Here is a 19,716-nt window from a genome sequence, read left to right as displayed (position 1 = left end):
GATAAGAACAGCTCTGGAATAGGGAGTTGGGAAGTGAGGAGGCATTTAATCTTTGAACATGATGAACTGTGTTATAGCCAAGTGAACATGGTCAGTAAGCACTTAAATATACTGACCTATAACATAGGAGAGATGAAGACTGTATCAGTTCAGTAACCTTCTATTCATGTTTTCCTGCTTGAAACTGTCAGCATTAGCCTATTCTCAACAGAGAAGCCAAAGCAGTCATTTAAAAATATCAGATAATAGGGGCGCCTGGGTGGCTCAGTTGGTTGAGTGTCTGACTCTTGATCTCAGCTGTGGTCTTGATCTCAGGGTCAAGTTCAAGATGCATATTGGGCTCTACAGTGGCTTTGAAGTCTACTTTAAAATGTGTGTGTGTGTGTGTGTGTGTGTGTGTGTGTGTGTGTGTGTGATATACATATATATATATATATACACACACACACAGTAGAATGTGAGATATATACATATATATATATATACACACACAGTAGAATGTGAGATATATACATATATACACACACACACACACACACACACACACACACACACACACACACATATATATATATATGTAATGCATCTTCTATTCAAAAGGGCATAAAAGCCCAAGGTATTTTTTTTTTTAAGATTTTACTTATTTATTTGAGAGAAAGAGCACATAGTAAGTAAGTGCGTAGTAAGCCAAGAAAGGGGCAGGGGGAGAAGGAGAAGTGGACTCCCTGCTGGGCAGCAAGCTCAACATGGGGTTCCATCCGAGGACCCTGGGATCATGACCTGAGCCGAGGGCAGATGTTTAATCAACTGAGCCACCCAGGCATCCCTGGAGCCCAATTCTTATAATGATCCATAAAGCCCTACTTGATCTGCTCCTCATTCTGTCTCTGACAGCATGAGCTATAGTCCCTTTCATTTTCACGGCTCCAACCCACTAGTTCTCCTATTACTCCTTGAATGTGCCTGACAAGTTTGTCCTTGGTGTCCTCCTATTTGCTGTTCCCACCCTGATATGTTCTTCTAACAGAGAGCTTCATGGCTAACTGGTTCACCTCCTTCAAGCCTCTGTTCAAAAGCCACTTCCTCGGTGATACCTGCCACCATCATACTATATAATAGCAAACTTTCTTCTTTCTTGTTACTGATTGGCTCTTCCAATAGAACTGAAGTTCAATGACAACACAGATTTCATGTGCCTAAAACGAGTCAGTCACACATAATAATAAAGGTACAATAAATGTGTTGTATAAATAACTGAAACAGAGATCTGTGAGCCCTATATCAACAAAAGTGGTTCCTGATATTGAACCCCAAACCAACATTTAGAAGTTGGATCAAGGAAGAGAGACCCACAAAGTCTGTGGAACAATGATGAATCTAAGCAGACCAATGAGAAAATGAGAAAAAGGGTGAACGATGATGGAGTAGCGGGGAGAGAGTGGTTGATAACATCAAATGCCATGGGAAGATCAAATATGAAAGGGACTGAAATGAGCCCATGATACACAACATTCAGAAAGTACAGGGACAACTAAAGATCTCTGAATGGTGCATTTTAAAAGGGTGAATTTTATGGTATATGAGTTCTATTTTGGCAAAGTAGGCATTCAAAAGAAAACAGGAAGCATGAGCAGCTGAGCTGTTTTCACTGGACATGGGAGGTCAGCAAGTGAAGGGAGACATGGAAGAGAAGCTCTCTTTCAAAACTCTGGCCATGAAGGAAAGGTAAAGGATGATGAGGGTGGTGACTGAACATCACAAACAAAGGACAATTCATTACAGTGTAATGATAATAATAATAAAAAGAATAATAATAATAAATAATAAAATAAATAATATATAAATATATAATAAATAATAAAATAAATAAATAATACATAAATAGATAATAAATAAAATAAAATAATATATAATAAAATAATAATAAATAATAAAATAAAAATCAGTACCTGTGTTACTGGACATTACTACTTCATTTTCATTGTATGGTTGAATAATATTTCATTGTATAGACATACCACATATTATTTATCCATCCATCAGCTGGTAAACATTTGCATTGTTTCCACTCATGAGTTATTATGAATAAGGCTGTGAACTTCCATGCATATAGTTTTGCATGAACATATGCTTTCATTACTGTTGGTTTACAACCTAGGAATGAAACTGCTAGGTAATATGGTAATTTCATGTCTAACACTTTAAAGAACTGTCAAACTGTTTTCCAACACAGCTGCACCATTTTATATCCCCACCAGCAATGTATGAGGTTCCAATTATTGTACATCCTTATGAGCACCTGTAATTATCTGTCTTTTTTATTACAGTAATACTGGCAAATATAAAGTGATTCTCACAGTTTTAATTTGTCTTTCCCTAAAGACTACTAATCCTGAGCACCTTTTCATGTGCTTATTAGCCTTTTGGCTACTTACTCTTCACTTCCAGTAAATATAATTTCAGAAAACACGGGACCAAATAAAGCTTAAAACATATTTTCAAGGGCCCAGCAAAGTTGTACTTGGCATAGGCATAACAGCTCATTTGTTAGAGAAGTAAATGAATAAGCTAATATGCAAAGGAAGGATTAGGAATTAGAAAGACTTGATTGGTGTATCATTTCAGTTTTCACACTAACTTAATCTGAATTCCGATACAGATCTAGTAGAATTTTTAGTAAAGAAAAGAAACTTATTTTAAAAATGCAATTACAAAGTAAATGTGTCAATCCTCTGTTCAGTATTATGACAAATACCTACATTAATATCTTTAGTTTGGTAATAATAAAGTACTCCATAAATTCAATGTTAGGAAACTGGGCTTATAATCCAATTATATTAATGCTTTAATTTAATGCTTCTTTGAAGACAGAGATGAAAAAGGCAAAAAACTTATGAAGTAGCCAATGATCTCAAAGTCAGTGTTAACAAACTCAATCAGATATGAATACTACAAATTATCCAACACTACAAAGAATGAGACATTCCTCAGGGGCAAATGGCTACAAGGAAAATATTAGTAATCCAAGCTCATAGTCATTTTTCAAAAAAACCTGAGGGAATATGTCACTTTCAATGTAAAGGACTCAGAAGAAGAGGAAATTGAGTCTACAGTGTGCCTAGTTAGTAGCTAACTATGGACTCTTTCCTCCTTTACAGGCCTACTATGAGTCCTATTCACATAGAGAGTCACTTACCTGGACTCTAAAGTTCTTTGTTCCCAGGTAATAAATACTTTAGGCCCCCGGGACCCCACAGGAAAGTCATATACAAGTCTACTAACCTTTACTGCGGCCAGTTTATTTTAAGTACTTATCCATTATTAGTTTTGAGAAGTACTGACTGCACAATTAATAAATAGGCCATTTGTTCTTTTCAACTAGAACACTGTTGTATATAAATTGAAAAGAAGAATACTAAGCTAGAAAACCATAGCAAAGAATACATACCCTTTTTAACATTCATCTGATACCAACACCAACTAATCCCAAACTAAACTAAAACATTTTATTTATAAATAGAAGTTGTTTTGAAATGCATAGTACATAGAATACCTATAACCAGAATTAATAATAAAGCTCAATTATATTTAATAAAATAAGGTAATAATAAAGAGTTGAAAAGCACCAGGGATATCAACTCATTTCTATACCATCATTGTTGCTAACTGGACTTAGATTAAAACTATACTGACATTTCTTAATAATAATAGCTAAGTTCAAAGCATGTATCAGTATTTGTCTTTCTCTTAAAACCACATATATAATTTTACAATACTAAGGATAATCTCAAAAGTGTTTTTAACATAATTTTTATATTATAATTTCAATCATTTTCTACTTTTCAAAAAGTGTGCAGTTCTTAAAATCATGTCTTTAATATCTATTTCTTAAAGAATTAATCCACACTAATTCAAATTTTTCTAATATCACTCCAAAATGGAAACTAAATTAAGATTATATGTCAATAAGAAGCTTCATGATGATAAGAATTTTAACTGCATTAATCTCTTAATTGTTCTAATATCCAGATGACAGATGATGATCCCACATTTGAAACAACTACTTTTCTTTCATGATTAAGATACAGATAATCTCTCGATAGCCATGGTTTCTTTGAGAACAACTCAGCTGAGGACCTTTACACTCATACAGATGCCCATAATCATCAATGTGATATTAATGTAACAGAACACTCATTTCTGGAAAAAAGGACAGTATATTTTATTGGACAGTAGAAATGGAATCTCAAGAAAGCACTAAGTGTCCTCTCCTGGGAAGGAGGGGTCAAGGTGGTCCTGAAATCACCCACACAGAGTGATCTCAGTCAGCTGCAAGGAGAGCAGGAAAGATGGATTGTCCCCTGAAACAAACCAATGCCGAACATCACGTGTGTTGGAAGGAAAAAGTCCCAGCCAGGAAGGATTCAGAAAAAGCCAGTTCAGTGGGAGAGGGAACTTCCTTTCTGCTACAATTAAGCTGCCCTTTTTTACTATTCATTAATCATATGGCAGTAGCCCATAAAGATATCACTGAATGATTAAATTTAACAGGCAGTGAAAATAGGCATGCACATTAAGTCCAATCATCCATAAAAGAAAGCAAAGAAAAACAATACTGGTTTATCTTATTGCTCTACAATGAATCTGCTTTCATATGCAGGATATAAATTGTGAAACGAAGGAATATAACTATTCATTTTAACATCACACTTTTTTTAACCAAAATATATTTTTTAAAAATAACAAAATATAGAAAGAAAACAATAAAGCAAACTAATTTTAAACAAGAAATGAATGAGATATCCACTATTCTAGTTTGAGTCACATACAAAATGTAGTTGTTTCTACTGGCTCTCTTGCTTGACAAGACCTGAAATTTCCTTGAAATGTGGTATCAAAAATAATTAAGGAGTAAAGCAGGGAAAAAAAGACTAAAAATGAAAAAAATCTTACTTTTAACTTCTGAATTTTGGTCGATCTGAATATTGTCATATATACTTCTAAGAGAGAATGAAATCATACTTTGAGATGGACTGAAGCAATCTTTCTAGTTTTGCCAGCTTTAATTTCATTAGACTACTTTGGAGTTGGTGAAAACTATACAGGAATGCACTTTGAGGAAATTTTTCCCCGTCCTCTGATTTGCTCCATTCTGGGTAATTGGCCTATGCTGACTAAGAACAGAGCTGGAACCATGCTGAGGATAGGCAGGTGGCAAAAGTTGAAAAGGTAAGAATAAAGAGTATCCTTCTACTTTTTTTTCATCATAATAAAGAGATGAAATAATATTTAACAGGACATCAATGTAGTCATCAACCTACTTACATTTTTTGTTTTGTTTTGCATAAATATTTGTGCTTAGAAAAGCATATACAAACTGCTACTCATACTTGGTGCTTTAAGTAACACAGGAGAGAACATGAAGGAAAGTACGGGAACATCAAAGTGTGTCCTTGGGATCAACAGATCCATACTGATGAAGTAAAACCTCTCTTATTGTCCAACTCTTAGGGTTTGTACAAATCTAACAACTCCTATTTATACAACACTTCGGACTTTTAACAAGAGTTTTCATATGTCGTCTCACTTTTCATTAGGATGAAGCAATAAGAAATTATCCCTACTTTACATATAAGGAAGCTAAGCGCAAAGGAAGAGTCCACATGTCAAAGTTTGAAAGAAGTGTAGACAGAAACTGAATTCACATCTTTTCACATTAAATCCTTGGCCCTTACTACTATACTTTTCAATAATACCAGAGGAGCCATATCTTAGTAGAAGTTACTTTTCTGTGGAAAAAATATTAACTCCTAGAAGAAAGACCAATGCCTTCCAGTTTGCGGCATGTATACTTTGGCTGATAATGGCAAACACACATACACACAACCAGTACTTGGGTAATGATGGTACCATTATGGAGTCATCCAAACTAAAAATTTTGGTGTTTTACTTCTGCTTTCCCCTAATTCCAACTGAGTCACTAAAACTCAAGAACCTGTCTTGAAATGGCTCTCATTTTTTCCTTTCCTTTTTTCCTTTCCCTCTGTTCCTACCAAAATTCAGATTTAGCTTTTACAGAACTTTAAATAACTGAAAGCTAGTCTTCTGTCACCACTCTCCTTTTTCTTCCATCAACCTTCTGCACTGCTACTAAAAAGAAAAAGTCAACATCCCCTCATGCCAAAAACAGAGGGTTTGATTTCTCCACACAGAATACAGTCCTCTCCGCCATCTCAACCTGACCTTACCCTTTCCTTTTCTTTTCTCCTTTGCCCACAACACAAATCCTAACCCTCCTAACACACCATATGCTCCCTGGGAATGCTATGGGTACACGTGCACACCTCCCATGTCTTTTTATGGAATGATCTCTAAATCTTTATCTCTATGCAATAACACAGGCTGGTGCAGAACTGGATCTGACTATGGGGGAATGTAGATTCGAATTAAAAGGAAAACTTTCTTGCATGCTGTGACTCTAGTATTAAGATTCCCTGTTCTCCTTGCCTGTTGTCTCCTCTGTAGAAATAGGACAAAATGCTTGGTTTCAACTTGGTAGTACTAAGCACATAAGGGAAAAGCACACACCAGTTCCCCAGCTGCCAACAGGAAATCAGTGATCTGCTGTGCCTTTCAGGATGATTTGGGGGGACCCGATCAGCATTTCTGTCCTGGGTACTCACTCCTCTTTCCCTGTTTTACCACCTTTGTGACAGAAAATGCGGCACTAAACAATTCCAACTACGTTAATAAAAACATGTTCATTTCAACTGCACGATTGTTGTTTTGAAAGACGTGCAAATCTAGCTTTCAAGTGAAATGAATAGCAGTGCTGTAGAGATCTGAAGCAGGATACAACCTAAAAGAGTAATCCTAAGGAGTATTTAAGCACTTAAATCATGACAGGAGTGCCCATGGAAATACCAGGGCCTCTACAGAGAGAATTTTAAATATTTATATGCTCCAAGATTGCTGCATTTTCTTTTAGGCAGAACAACAAAGTTCAAAGTACACTGATGAAAGTTATCACTGGGTTTACTGGCAATCAATACCAATTAAGAGCTACATTTTAAAATGCATATCAGGTGTTACTGGAAAATGCATCCATCTGAATAGCAGCTATTGAAAAGAAGTTTATCAAAAAGGGTAAATAATGTATAAAAAGTCCCAAGAGAGTGATGAAAACCTTGTTCGGATGACAAGCCACATATCAGTTGGAAGCCAGTGCTCAGACTTATTGGCACCAACAATGTTTTCTTAATTTCGTAAGAGTGAATAACATCACACACCCCCAGTTGGCCTAGAATACCCTTATTTATGGCTTCATTCTATTAAAGACTACTTCGACTTACTTATATTCCTGAAAATCCATTTTATAATTTAATTAGCAGTTCTAATGGTTCTTGTGCAATATTTTGTATTTATTGATGTCTTCATTCAACAGAACAGTTGCTAAGTACCTGTTACGGGTTTAGACACAATCCCTATTCCCAAGGGCAGGCGAGAGGCTGGTCAGGGAGACAGAAGACTGTCGATGAATGTCAATGACCGTGATCCAAACAAGCTAAGCACAGAAAACCTAACTCTTTCTGGAGACTGAGCTCAGGGAAAGTATTTGGAGGAAAAGTGATATCTGAGTTCTTAAAATAAGTTAACCAGATCATACAGGAAAATTTCAAAAACATGGTACTTTGGGATGATGGTAAGATCCAAGGTGTGGCCATGGAGGGGGGCCTCAAGTGGTGGTAACTATTCTCGTCTTAATACCACCACTCTTAAGCCCTCAGTACTGGGGGCTGCACATGGTTGGGTTTACTTCTTCTCTGCCTGCTGGTATTTCCAACTCATTTCACCCTATGGCATTATTTCAGTTTTTAAACTGTGATTCCATGCTTTGAGGGCTTTTTTAAGAGCATGAAAGAAGATACAATTTTGTATATTCTCACAATAATTCTTCTATCAACATTTTGTCATTTATTCAAAAAATATTTATTGAGCAACTGCTATAGGACAGGCTTAGTTTTAAGTGCAGGATGGTGAAGCAAGCATGCCAGACATGCCCTCATGGACTTCACATTGTAGGGGAGAGGGGAGGAACATAACAAAGGAATAGGATATCCTCTCATGGCAAAAAAAAAAAAAAAAGGCAATAATAAAAGTAAAACAGAATAACGTGATAATACTGGGGAAAAGAATGCTTTAGAAAAGAGGATTAAGAAAAGCCTTGCCTGAAGCGGAATCCTTTGAGCTGAGGCCTGAATGATGAGAGGGAGACAACCCTGTACAGATCTGAAGGAAGAGTATTCCAGGCAGAAGGAATTGCTGATGAAAGGATCCTTGAGTAGAAAGAATCTTTGGTATTCAACTGACCAAAAAATAAAAATTACAAATTAAAAAAAAAAAAAAAAGGAAAGGAGATACACATAAAAATCAACTAATAAGACAGTGTCTGAATGATGCAGTGTTTCAGACCACTGGTTCTTAAACTGTGCTGCACACTGGAATTACCTGGGATGCTTCTAAAAATCCAGATATGCTGCCACATCCCAGACCAATTACACTGGAATCACTGGAGTGGGAGCCAGATGTGGGTATTCTTTACAACCCTCCTCGTGATTCTGATATGCAGCCCAGGTTAAGAAGCACTAATTTAGGCCATGAGGAATTTAAATTTCAGTCCAGTTACATAAATAGTCACTGGAAGATTAAAATTTCATCTGAAATTTCTCTCATGTACCTAAATTCTTTTTTTTTAATTTAATCTATTTATTTGAGAGAGAAAGAATGAGAAAGAGAGAGCATGAGAGGGAGGAGGGTCAGAGGGAGAAGCAGACTCCCTGCTGAGCTGGGAGCCTGATGTGGGAATCGATCCCGGGACCATAGATCATGACCTAAGCTGAAGGCAGTTGCTTAATCAAATGAGCCACCAGTCACCCACCTAAATTGTTTAATATCAATCTGGATTTGCTTAACAGGAGCAATACTCCTTAGATAAATGTTAATCTCTAAAACAAATTCTTAAGAACCACAAAAATAGGGGCACCTGGGTCGCTCAGCTGGTTGAGTGTCTGTCTTCTGCTCAGGTCATGATCTCAGGGTCCTGGGATCAAGCCCTGCATTGGGTACCCTGCTCAGTGGGGAGTCTGCTTCTCTCCCTCTCTCTCTCCTTCTGTTCCTCCCCCTTGCTCATTCTCTCCCTCTTTCTCTCAAATAAATAAATAAATAAATAATAAAATAATGATAAAAATAAAATAAATAATCATAAAAAATAAAAACAAAAGCAATTATTGACACACTTCCCTTTAAAAATTAAATTTGGGTGAAAATTAGTTATTTTGGAAATACCTGATGTATTCATTGCTTTTATGCAACCTCCTTGTAAATTCTAGAATATATTTGCTTATATTTTGTGAATAACTTTTTATCAATGAAAGGAAAACAAATACACAAAGATTTGAGATAGTATCTGAATTTTCCTTGCATCATTCCTTTTGATTATATGTAACAGTGACCATGGGATTCCTCTAGTGTGAGTTCCATGAGCACTTGGTCCAGTCTGATGTCAATGGGTGCATCATTTTGTGGCATGCAATTCTGTAAGAGTTCACCTATTAGAGGGGCGCTTAGGTGGATCAGTAGTTAAGCATCTGCCTTGGGCTCAGATCATGATTCCAGGGTCCTGTGATCCAGTCCCACGTCCCTCTCCCACTGCCCCTGCTTGTGTTCCCTCTCTCATGGTGTCTCTCTCTGTCAAATAAATAAAATCTTAAAAAAAAAAAAGAGTTCACCTACTAGAGCTTCACTAGGAAATAATCTTTGAGGAGAAATAGCACTGCTGCAACCTGAAAATCTCATCACAGATTAAAATATTTTAATACATTTATCAGGTATAGATGACATTTCTATCCTTCAAATAAACACACTAGAATACCTTCTGTTGGACTGCACTTAGTAGAAAATAAAGTCCCTAATGATAGTAAAATGCTTTATTTCCCAACTTTTAGTGTCAATTTAAGTTCTTATTTTTTTTTTAACAGCGAATAACTGTGCATATACTGAAGAACCTAAATTAAATTGCAAGAAAAGCAACAGCAATCAAGTCTTCGTCACATTCCAGGAAAGCAAACCAATCAGTTAAAAACTGATTTAACTATCATGCGGGTGCTATAGTCCTAAGGCTTCAACTGATTCAGCATTTCCTCCAGCTTTAATTAACATAATAATATAGGATAATTACCTGAAGGAGTTTTACTTAAAAATTCAACCAGTTCATATAAGGTAAATTTAGGATATTCCTTTACTTACCTACCCAAAACAAAATTTTATTAAAATTGTTTATGTTTAAAAAAATTGCACATGTAAATATTATACTACCCCTAATTTTTCTCTAAAGAAATTTCAGGGCAGTAGACAAATTTTCTGTACAGTATTTTTGTCTTGGAATTCACAGCACATAAGTAAAAGGGGATGACAAATTTCTACTCAAATTTTTCTTTGGAAAGCTCTATTTGATAAAGGCAGCCACGGTAATCTATCTCAAAAAGCCTTTGCATTACCAATTCCAATATGTATCACCATATGTGTTTCCTATTTCTAGTAGACAAACCTTAATTGAAATCAGGAGCTGCACTTTATGCATTTTTGTATATTCACAAAACCTTTCTTTCTGGTGTTAAACAAACATCTAATTAATGAATTAATAATGAAGACTTATTAACCCCCTAAGGTTGAAGATAAGACATTCAAACAGCTTGGTGCTGGAATGGCCTTCCGCCATATGCATTACCACTCCCAAGCCCTGATTACCTTCTCTCCCTCCCTGGTAAAATAAAGAGAAGTGAAAAATAAATGAAAATGTGAAATGAGAGGGACCATTGTGCTCCAAACAAGTAGGGTGGATCAGTGAGAAAGAGGATTCGATGATTAAAGACTGCAGACTCAAATGACAAGTAAAATAGGACCATAAATCCATTCAGTCACTTGTTCCTTCAGTAAAGAGTTTTGAAAATCTACAATATGCCAGATACCTCTAACATGCAAAAGTAAACAGGATTAACTCCTGCCTCCAAGTAGCACATAGGCAAAAGCAACAATGCATAGTAATAAGAGCAATGTAAGAGCTATGCATAAGTGATAAAGAGCCCCTCAGTCACTGGGGAGGAAAGATGGTAGTGGAATTATGCCTTAACAGGTAATCTAGGATAAGAGTTAAAGGGGGATCCATTCCAGAAACAGGCAAAACAAAAGCATAAAAAACAAATTAGTAGGACATTTTAATTCCTACAAAAAGTGAATGACAAGTTCAATTTTCATGAATAAACACACTAAATGGTTAGTACCTTTCATAGTACAATTAAGATGCTAAGTGTAATAAATTAAAATAATCTGAAATACTTTTATCAAGATCTGACATTCCAATTATCTACTCACCTCAGGCTACTTTTGTTACTCAGTGGTTTTCAAATTATTTTGTCATTTGTTACTTTTATAGGTTTACCATTTGCCTAGAGATATTAATTCCTTTGTTTCTAAGACAATTCAATAGTCTTAAAAATCAGGTTGTAATTAAATGCACAAACCTACCGCCAATTTCACTAGGCTCCTTGCTGGAAATCATGCTGTATCACAGAGAAATCTCCCTGAGGGTAAACTGTGGAGGCACAATTATGACTAGGACATGAAATATGTTAGAACTTATTATGTTATAGCCACACTTTGCATATATTTTAAAAGATCATTCAAACTATGGTCAATAATTCACTAAGGAAAACCATTTTCAACACTGTGATGACTGAATTTCCATTGGCAGTGGGCCAGGCTGAATGCTACAAAGGGATGTGCTCTCCTAGGTACAATAATGGCAATGAACTGTGATGATTCATTCTGCTATTTTTCCATTCATTCTATATCACCTTTGACCCTCTTGAGAGGTCTGAATGGAGCCTGGTCCCCAACAGCCCTGTGAAGACAGAGTCATGTTTCCCACATGCAGCTGCATTCTGGTCCCTGGCTTCCACGGGTTGCTGCCTGTCTGGCTCTCCCACAAAAACCAGCCGGAAAGCAGAGGAGAAACCCAAGTAATAAGATGCAGTGAATGGGGTCCAGCCTATGCAGACAAAATATCCTAAAGAGTCCAATGTTTCCAAAGCACACAGGGCTCACTTATATAGCAACAGAGGACAAATCAAGCTGCTGTGGCCAAGAAGACAGGAGATGCTGGCAGCTACATGGTTGTCGCCTTTAATGAAGGCTTCGTTCCTCACAGTTATGAAGTTCGACTGCATGGTTCTTGATATTTTAAAAGATTAATTTTAAGAATCACTGGAAAAATCTGTCAGTACTTATGCCGAGCTAGATTTTAGGAAGAGATGGGATTTCTTCATTTTTATAGAACATTTTCCCCCTTTCCTTACAAAACACGAGGTTTCAATAGCTGGCCAGTTAAAACTATTACCATTCATAAATTCAGCATGTCTGAGAACTTGATATAACTTAAAACATGTACCACCCACAACCATAATTTTGGCTGAGCCATGAGAAAAACATCAAATTTAGAATACCATTAAATGCTATAATTAGAAATTCACCAAATGTTTAAATAGTAAAATTGGAAGATGAAAGCAAGGATGTGATAAGTTCAAGTGGGTTTTTTTTTTAAACATAAAAGTTTCGATCTACATCCCTAACAACATGTATATCTCTATTTTATGACTTTAGAATTAACCCATAAAGATCAGATACAAAGAAACTTGGTAGATTTATTTTCCCCAAATGGCCACAGTAATATCTCCCACTACAAATGCTCTTTTTACACCCCTTTGAGAGGTGAGGTCGAAATTCTTTTTCCTCAAATCTGAATAATCTTATGATTCTGGTGAAAGTGACACTATGTGCTTCAAGATCAGGTGATAAAATGGGATTCAACTCCTGTCTTACTCGTAAGAATCTGTGTTCTTGAAGTCTTTAGTTGCCACGTGAACAGTCTGACTATGCAGAGGGCATGATGCTATAAGAAAAGCCAAATTGACCCAATGTGGTGAAATCAGAGAGGCTTCGAGACTACATGAGCAGAGGCACGCCTGGACAGTCTCCCACCAGTCCAGCTGCAGACACCATCTAACCGCAAATGCATGAGAGACCCTGTGCCTGAACCACCTCAGTAAGCTCTGCCCCAAATCCTGACCCACAGATACCCGGTAAGACAGGTTAACAGCATTGTTTTTGCTGCTTTAAGGCCCCAAGTAACACAGTTATTTATCAAGAAGCAATAGATAACTAGAACACACTTTGATATCAGAAGTGAGGTGGCATAATAAAAATTTAAAAAATAAAAAATTTAAAAACCCAAACATATGGTATTGGTCTTTGGACCAGACCATAGATGGGAGACTGAAGGAGACTGTTAGTGGAAAACTGATGGACCTCAAAGAGTTGGATTGTGACAGCTCCAGAGAAATAAGGGTTTTGTTTCTGGAAGAGGGAGAAAAGGAGACTCTTGATGCATAGCAACAGAACTTTTAGCAATACGATTGCCCACCGTAATGTGCAAAATGGAAAATGTATCTAATGATCTTCAAAGATCTAAGGAGATTTCCAAGCAGAATAATGAAAGGAGCACCTGCTTTCCTTTTGCTGCTTATGATGAAATGTACTTAGAGAAATGTGAATTAAAAAAGAAACTGTTCAGTTTAAAGCAAAATTTGGAGGGCTGTAAAGAGACAGGATTTGCTGGATTTGAAAATAAAGCTATTTTTCATTCCTGATTGCTTCAGAGAGTAAGAGAGTCAAAATAAGAGTGGATCTCGGGGAAAGACAAAATAGGGTATAGTTGGAAAAATCTGGTCCACAAAAAAGGTAAGCATGTGACTAAAAATACCCTTCATTAACACCTCAGGGATAGTAAAGTGGTGTCTGATAGATCCTTTAAGACAGATAAAAGGCCTTCTAAGGACCTTCCAGGCATATGTAGCCAACTTTCTCTGAGTACCAATAGGACACAAGGAATCATAAGGGTGTTTATCCTACTGCAGACTCAGAGAGAACCCCTAACACAAGAGGTTTATCTCCAAAATTTTATGGGAGTAGCTTCTGCCTAACAGAGTGGATTATAAATTGATACATAAGAAGACCTAAAGATTTCTAAGAATTATATCATCTAGAGCTAAAAGGAAACAGACAATTCAAAATAAAAGGTGGCCTTTGGGACCCCAAACTTCCATGCACAGGAAGAAGGTTGAGAAAAATCATCAGCTATAAATATAGGACATGGATATTATGTCCTATAAATATAGGACTTTTTTTTTAAAGAATGATGATTCAAAAGATAGAAATAAGAATACAGTGGCAGGAGTCAAGGGTCACAGAGAACAATTCCCAGGGAATAGACTGAGCCCTAATTAAGCAAATGGCAGCAGGACCATGCAGGTTTCAGATTTGCTTTGTAATATAATAGCCTCTCATTTCTCCCTTTCTGCACAGGAAGGAGCTACTGAAGGATCTACAGAAGGCTTGTCACACCACTGAATGGTGGGTGTGTGAAGGGCAGGTAACTCAACTCTTTAGTTCAAACCTTTTCAGAAGGACCTCTAATTCACATCTTTTCAGTATTCAAGAAGTCTTACCTAAGGAGCCTCACCTGTACCTGGACTTGACTGAGAAAACAAGAACCAGGACTTCAAGCTAATGCAGTAAGGGAAAGAGACTTAAGGGCTTTAAGGGCAAGAATAAGCCTATTTTACATGTCTGAGAGCTACAACTGGTTGTGGTCTAGGATGGAGAGCGGCAGATTATATTCTCCAAAGATAAGCACAATAACTTCTCCCATCCCACCATGTTGTACTTATAATGTAACTCGGACACTCCCACCAGCAAGCATGGGACTCAACATGCCTTTGCCTTGAATTTTTGACTACAGCATAAGTGAAGCTACATGACTTAGTGACTGGGACATAAAAGGCAATGCAGCTCTCACATTGCTCACTCTGAAACTTACTCTTTTTTCAAAATTTATTTTTATATTGAAGTATAATTGACACACAGTGTCACATTGGTTTCAGGTACACACCATAATGATTCTGTAAGTTTATACATTATGCTATGTTCACTGCAAGGTAGCTTCCATCTACCACCATACAATGCTGTTACGATACCATTGGCTATATTCCCTATAACGTGCCTTTCATCCCCATGACTTGTTCATTCCATAACCGGAAGCCTGTACTTAACACTTCCCTTCACCCATTCTGCCCAACCACTCACTTCCCTTTGCTTCCTTCTGGGAAACATCAGTTTGTCCTCTTGTAACACTCACTTGTGAAGCATTCAGCCACCATGACAGCAAAGTTACTGCCTTGAAGCTACCATGATGTGAATAAGACTGAATTACCCCTAACACAAGAGGTTTATCTCCAAAATTTTGTGGGAGTAGCTTCTGCCTAACAGAGTGGATTATAAATTGATACATGAGAAGACCTAAAGATTTCCCATGGCCAGGCCCTAAGATTACATGGTAAGAAAAGATGCTAGACTAGGCCCCAGTTGCTTCGGCTACCCACCATCCCAACTCCAGTCACTGTCTGACTGCAGATGCATGAGAGCACCTGAGCCAGAAGTAAAGAAGCATACCCTCTACAAATTCCTGACCCATAAAAACTATGAGAGATAGTGGTAGTTTTAAGTTACAATGGATGGAAAAATGATTATACAGCTGGAGGTACTAATAAATGAAAAGCACAAATTATTACATCTCATTTTGGTTATATATGGGTAATATCATTAAAATTATTTAAAAATAGGAATAGATATATTCTGGTCAAACTTTACAAAGAAAAAACATTTTTAAAGACATCCTCAGTCTTTAGGTGAAATCATTAAACAAAACCAAAAAGAGGTCAGATTATAATTATAACCTCAAGGTATTTAAATAAAGGCAAATTAAAAGATGTTCCGATTCAGTCACCAAACTATCCAAGTCTCCAACAAGGACATGTATCTCGGAGAACCCTGGAGGATATTTCTTGGACAGAGTTAGCTCTTGTACTTTTTCACAATGAACCAATATTCTGGGACCTATTTTCATTGCTGGCCAGGGACACATTTGACTTCAAATTCACCTGGTTCTCTGCCAAAGCCCACATACTGGGGAGACCTTCAAGTCTACAGTTGCCCCAACACCCTCCAGGACACCTTAAATAACTGTCTGGAAGCTTCCTCCCTGTGCAGTCTGTTGGCTTTTCAGAGTTAGTGAAGTGGTCTGCTATTTTTTGATGTTATATGGGATCTTTTTGAATCAGAGCACTACTAAGAAAACAGAATGCATCAAACTCTAAAACATCTGTTCCAAAGCTTTTGTTGTTCATTTCTCTTAGCTGCTCTGTCAACGGGCAAAAATAAATGTGTGTTTGAGGAAGCAAGAGGTGGAGGAAGGAGACCATTGTCTGCAGTTACATAGATTAACAAGTGCTAGCTAAGTGCTTGGTATGTTCCCTGCCTATGCTAGAAGATTTGGGGACATGCGAAAGTATAAACCATGGATCTTATTCTGAAACAAGTTTTAATGCAGCTGGGGAGACTGGTCTAATTGGCAAAAAAAAAAAAAAAAAGTAAAATAACCAAGCACTACACTGTGGTATATTATTAGATATAGAGCCTTGCTTAGGCTTCACAGAAGATATGCAAAGCCGTAACAACAACAACAACGAAACCTAAGACAAGGCAAGGATATCATGATAGGAACATAAATAGAGTCTGCAGTGGCAGGAAATGACTAGGTCTATCTGATTTCATCAGGGATTTGGGGACAGAGTTGGAAAAGAGATGAGGGATGCATGAGAAGACCAGAAAATGGGAAGACCTGGAAAATAATCTTAAAAAACCTAAATAAAGTTGGTAAAGGCTGTTGAAAAAATATTCAAAAATGGAAAAAAAAATACTTGAAATAATCCTTCTATAGAAATTGCCTGCTAAAATTTCTTAGTGAATAAAATGAAGGATAAATATTAGGCTAAAAATAGTATGTTAAGAGTCCTAATATATTTTAGAACACATACAACTTGTTAAGAAAAATAATAACAGGCAAATCACGTAGACAGAACTCCTAGAAAAGAACTATACCATGAAAATAATTTAATTTTACTAGTGATAAAACGAAGTTTAAAACAACAATGAGAGTTTCCAGCTAAGTAAATCACTATCAGTTTTGATAAAATTCAATACTGGCAAGGGGGCGAGGGAAAAGCATACTTGCATAGTGATGACTATAAATATAAATTAATATAAACATTCTGGAAAGCAATTTGGCTGTATGACTGCAGTTTAAAATGTCAGTCTTAAATGGTTTTTGGTTAGGAATTTTCAGAGGTATATCAGAGGTAAGAGTTGAAATTCAAAGATTGAATTTTGAATTCAGTGGGTGAATTCTGAATAAACTTCAGTAGTGATGATCAGCTATTACTATGACACTGATACTTATTTAGCAGCTACTTAGGACCTGGGTTCTGTGAAAATGCTTTTACTATATTCAAATACTTCAAGGTCAGCATGATCTCTATCTTCTAAATGGTAAAATTAAATAATATAAAGTTATAAATCCAAAAATAGTTACAACTAGAATTGAAATCTATATACGTCTGACTTCAAGGTTTGGCTCCTCCTACTATATCTTAGTACTCAAAGATAATTATGTTTATTGTATCAAAGCCTACCTATATTAGTTTAAATCTAGGGGTTTAGAAGAGATTAATTGTGTCCTGGCTTACAATTTTATGGTAGTAAGTGCTTTTAATTAGATTATATTTTATTGCTAAAAAAATTTATGTTAGTCTCATCATTAGAATTTACATAAAAAGCTATTACATGCTTTTAAAACTTGCATTTTGTTGGATTAAACAATCCAAAATACTTTGTAACATTAAATATTTAAAGTAATAAGTCTATTGATAAATAAACAATAAGAGAGAAGTGATAATGAAATCTGATCTTGTGGTGCCAGGCTCAATTAGACCAGAAAACAATAGATTTAAAGCTGTTGCCTAGGGGCACCTGGGTGGCTCAGTGGGTTAAAGCCTCTGCCTTCAGCTCAGGTCATGACCCCAGGGTCCTGGGATCGAGCCCCGCATCGGGCTCTCTGCTTGTCAGGGAGCCTGCCTCCCCTCCTCTCTCTCTGCCTGCCTCTCTGCCTACTTGTGATCTCTGTCTGTCAAATAAATAAAAATAAATTTAAAAAATATATTTTAAAGCTGTTGCCTACTGTTGAGGCATCCCTGAATTGAATTAGAATAGTGCATGCTTATCCATCATGTTTTAATTGTCATGTGAAACTTAACATTGCAGTTAAATGACTTAGGTGATAGAGAGGAGGACTAAATTGTTTTTCCCTAAATTGACAAGTAGAATAATAAACCACCTTGGTAAGATATAGATTTTAGTAGTGACTAATTCAGTTACATGTTGAGTTAAAACACCAATGTGATCACTCTGGTCTGACTAAGGAGACACTCAAATATTTCTTTTTTTACTTAGATCAAATAACCTTTCTAAATAAAATACTCCCATTCCTGAAAGAAAAGTTCTTTTTACTTCTCTTATTCCATGGCTCAGTTTCTCTCACCTTACAAGTACTCAAACTAAGGCCCAGAGAGGTTTGGTGACTTTCCACAATGTCACTGAGTGGATCAGAGACACCAAATAATTTCTCCAAAACCTGACAGCTCAGCATATTTTCTCCGACAACTTTTTCAAGTTCCTTGCCTCCCTACCTAGGAGATATATCTAGATTCATACAAACTCTTATTTAACATATGATTTTTTTTTAATTTATTGTTTTTCACTGTTCCAAGATTCATTGTTTATGTACCACACCCAGCGCTCCATGTGATTCTAATATGCTATCAAAATCATGACTAGGCCTCCAGAGAGGGCACCTCTGTTTTAGTTAAAAGACGAGAAACGTACTACACAGAGCAGGTCACACATTAGGAAACACCTGGGTGTATGTTCAAATCTGTCTATACTCTGAGCACGAGGGCCCACAGCCCAGAAGCTCACCGAGAACCAACTTGTTGTTCTGAACCTCTGAATCTCTGCAACTGAGCAGGTTGCAACTGTTGAACTGCAAATGGACAGCAATCTGTGACACGCGATGTCAGAAAAACTGCCTTGAAATCACTGTTGAGTGAGTAATCATGCCCTCTAGTTCAATACTGAGTAAAAGCAAAGCCCCTCCAAAATGTTGCTTTGTTAGAGTAACTGAGATGTACGAAGCACACGAAGGAAGACTATGACATGTTTTCATGGAGGTTTTTCAGCTTTATGGTCCAAATGGGAACCAATTACTCTACCAATTAAACTTCAATGATTCTCAAAAACTATCCAAAACTTCAAAACCTAACTACAGTATTTTGTCAAATATAAAACATCATTTGCAAGATGTACACCACCATCATGCTGTGTAACATTGAGAAAAAAAAAATGCTGTGACTGTCATACAATGACAAATTTGCAATTGTAAAATGTGTTATGATGGTGTGTCTTTGGATCACTTAATAAGGTATAGTTGATTTCAATGGGTTTACAAGCTCAAAAACAACAACAACAAGACAACAGCAACAAAAAAATCCACCTGAATTTAAAGGACTATAAAAAATAAAACAACATCCATAACAGAAACATAATCCTGGCTTCAAAGTAACTAAAGAGTTAATCTGTAATTATCATTCT

The 19,716-nt window shown here is 36.5% G+C and overlaps 1 protein-coding gene across 5 annotated transcripts in view; it reads right to left on the bottom strand.

Moving 5' to 3' along the window:
* Positions 1–19,716, bottom strand: part of BMPR1B (bone morphogenetic protein receptor type 1B) — a 413,050-nt gene that overhangs the window by 168,664 nt on the left and 224,670 nt on the right. The gene's annotated exons all lie outside the window — the stretch shown is intronic.

Source organism: Lutra lutra, chromosome 2 (genome assembly GCF_902655055.1).
Source record: "Lutra lutra chromosome 2, mLutLut1.2, whole genome shotgun sequence".
Lineage (NCBI taxonomy): Eukaryota > Metazoa > Chordata > Mammalia > Carnivora > Mustelidae > Lutra > Lutra lutra.
Note: the sequence above shows the minus strand (reverse complement) of the source record. Positions and strands in the feature narration are given on the sequence as shown.